This window comes from Myodes glareolus, chromosome 19 (genome assembly GCF_982192425.1).
Source record: "Myodes glareolus chromosome 19, mMyoGla1.1, whole genome shotgun sequence".
NCBI classification, from domain to species: Eukaryota; Metazoa; Chordata; class Mammalia; order Rodentia; family Cricetidae; genus Myodes; species Myodes glareolus.
This window is the reverse complement of record NC_142044.1, coordinates 270926-274559: the sequence shown is the minus strand read 5'-3', so window position 1 is coordinate 274559 and position 3634 is coordinate 270926.

Below are 3634 nucleotides of genomic sequence, written 5' to 3'. Positions count from 1 at the left end.
CTCCCTAAAAACCTAAACTGGGCAATAGTCTTTCTGAAAAACTTGATTATAGGTCCAAGATCATGAATCAAATCATTCTGAATTCAGACTATGCTGAAAGTATTTCATAGAATTTTATACACCTCATATGCTCCCCTGACCATATTTACTAATTTCCAGAGCAAACAGCATAATAGCCTACTGAGTTGACATTGCATTCACTGAATATCCTTCATATGAAGAACCAAACACATTTCTCAGGATGGCTTTCTCACTGATAAGGAAGACAATGTCAGAACCTGTTTAGCTCTAATTGAAGGTATGCCAGGGGATCCTTTGCAATCACTATCTCACACTATGATTTCAGCTGTATTGTCTAGCTTTCCTAAACGATGTTCTTGCCCAAAAATGGCAGACCTGATGTGACTTCATGACATAAAATCTTGGACTTAGGGATAATAAGAATAAAGGCTGGGAATCAAGGAGCAGAAGAGAAACTAAAAAACTCTTGATTCTGGTTCCTCTCCTGGGACCTTGGGGAATAGCTGTCAATTGATCACAACACTTCCTACTCAATCCCAAGGCGTAAGCTTTACACATTTTGAATGCATGAGCACCATTTCATCCTCTTGCCTTCTCCACAGCTTATTTAAATGAAACGTAACTGAATGAAACACAGGCCTGGCCTTACTTTAAATGGCAGATTTTGAGTTGCCAAGGAATAAGACATCTTACTATTTCTGCCGAGACACAGAAAGCCTCTCATCCCCTCAGCTGAGGTACTGATTAGGTGGAACACCATTTTACTGCCATTTGGTCAGCTGCACTTAGGAAAATGTCAAGCCCCAGGTCTGTGTATTTGGGCATTGGTGAACAAAATGAGGTCAGCAGTCTCCTGGTGGACTCTCTGTCTATACCTTGCTTTTCTTTGCTCCGTGGCCATCACACAACACACAGGGAAACATAGGCTAAATGAGACTTCTGACCACTTTCTCCTCTTCAGGATAAAAATCAAAGATCAGTTCATGACAGAAGTACTTGCCGCAGACTCAGCTCCAGAGTTTGCCCTGGAAACAAACTCAATAGAATTATGGAGCATTTAAAGGACAGCAGATAAAGAAGTTTTCTGTGTTTGCTCACTTTCAAGTTATTCTGAAACTATAGTATGCCTATAGTCTCACCCAATTCCCATTGCACTAAATGGTTTAATCCAAAACTGACAACATGTACTAACAATCTCCTCTTTTAATTCATAAGAATGAAGGAAAACATTACCCACTTTTAAACTTAATTCAGTTTTACAAGCAGGCTAACACTAAAATTCCAATACATAAAAGGCAGAATAATTAATTATAGCAAGTCCAAGGCTAGTTTGGTCCATACAGTGAGTTCCAGGTCAGTTAGGACTACATACCAAGACTCTATATCAAACAAGAAATCAATTTTATAAGCAAATGGAATACCTTTGTCTGCTTGGCACTAAAGATACAAAAACTAGAAGTAAAAATCACATGAAGGGGACAGACCAAAGAACTCTCAGAAATAAGGAGTTAATACTATGTGAAGATGCTAAAGGGATACATAAGAATGACATTCAAGGGGGCTGGAGAGATGGCTCAGAGGTTAAGAGCATTGTCTGCTCTTCCAAAGGTCCTGAGTTCAATTCCCAGCAACCACATGGTGACTCACAACCATCTGTAATGGGGTCTGGTGCCCTCTTCTGGCCAGCAGGCATACACACAGACAGAATATTGTATACATAATAAATAAATATTAAAAAAAAAGAATGACATTCAACTTTACTTTGGTGAGGGAAGGATTAAGGAGGCTTCCTGGAAGAGATAATCACCATGCTAAGTTCTGGACTGAGTATGAGTAAAAGTTATTCAGATATAGGCATGAGAATGGCATGGGGACATTGTATGTACAGAAAAACTTATGCAAAAGTTCTGAATGTGAACAATACTACATGTCATTCATTTTATGAACTTCAACACGGACCAAGGAATGTGCTTTAGCTTTAATCAGCGCCATATGAGCAATTCATTAATTTATGAAGTACTCCAATGAGGAACACATACCCCAGAGTGTTTCTTCAAGTTTTAAAGACTCTAATTGGAAGCTCACACTCTAGAACTGGTTCTGCAACAACCTCAGCAATCCTCATCTTCTTTCAACAATAGATGGTTTGTTCATTTGTACGATTAGTCTAGAAATTATTTTTGTTAGTGACAAATATGGCCTATAAACTGTACAGGTGCCTGGAAATATGATTTAGACTCTCCATGCCCATTTCAGCACTCTAAAAAAATCTTTGCATCTACTGAATTCCTTTCCTAGAATATTCCCTCATTGTGCAAAGGATAAGTCAGACACAGAGGTAAGGTTTGGGGCCTAAATAAAAATCATACTGTACAGATGTTGATTGGTAGTTGTAAGTGTTTCAGGGTTCAATACTTGAGATGGGGGCAGAAGTAGAGGGGATTTAGTACCTATATCTCCTTTTAACTATGATATCTAGATATCTTGCAGAAGAATTAACTGAGTAAACACAGCCAAATTGGCAGGAGCCCATTTTCCGCAGCATGGTCCGATGTTTGTTTTTAACAGTGCTAGCCATCCTTCCTTTCCATTCCAAGAGGGAGTAGGCAAAGGTGACCAGTTTAACTGAGCAGCAGGAAGAAGCAGATTCCATGGACAAGTGCCCATGTCCTAACAGGAAGTCAATTCCTGTCCTGTCAGATTTGCAGAGTGATTCAAAGACAAAAGATAAAAATAGTTAGCAACTGATAGTATTGGAAGCAGGAAGAAGCAGGTATGAGGTACAGGTCAGAAAGAGTGGTCACGACTGAGGCTGTGAGGAGCAGGTGATGGCACAATTTACCCTCAGCCATAGTGTCAGAACATACTGTGCTAGCTTTTGGAGCTGTCCCCAGCTGGACCAGAGCTGTCTGCAATCCAGCTTAACACCTACTGTTGCCATGTACATCCTCTGAGTCTGCTCTGCCACCTGTGCCCTATTCAGCTGCTGATATCATCATTTATCTAATTGTATTTCTTTTTTTTTGTTGTTGCTGTTTTGAGACAGGGTTTTATGTAGCCCAGGCTGACCTCAAACTTGTTATACAGCCAAGGATGACCCTTCTACTACAAATTGGCACTCAAATGTGTGCTCGCTAAATCCACATAAAACCTGAGAGAACTTGAAAAGGAATTCTAGACACACACACACACACACACACACACACACACACACAGAGAGAGAGAGAGAGAGAGAGAGAGAGAGAGAGAGAGAGAATTTAACACAGCTTGCTGTTTGCTGGTGGCATGCCACAGCTCCTTTATGAGTGATCTTCATGACTCAGCAGTAGCAGAAAAAAGCATAAACTTTGGCTCTTTCAGAAAACCGAGCATTTAAATGGGGTCTGTGACCAGAGAGCTACAACTTACTTAAAAGAGGCATAGCCCCACTGTGTACCTAAAAGGGGGGTAATATGCATGGCTCTCAGAGGCAACAAACATGCCTCTGGCATGTTGGACTGGGCAGAACAAACAGGCATGGCCACATTGTCCCTAGCCACACACTCTTAGCATAAAAAATCAGTTCTGGTCAGAAAAGGGTTACAGATATGCAATAAGGACAGATTGAGACATA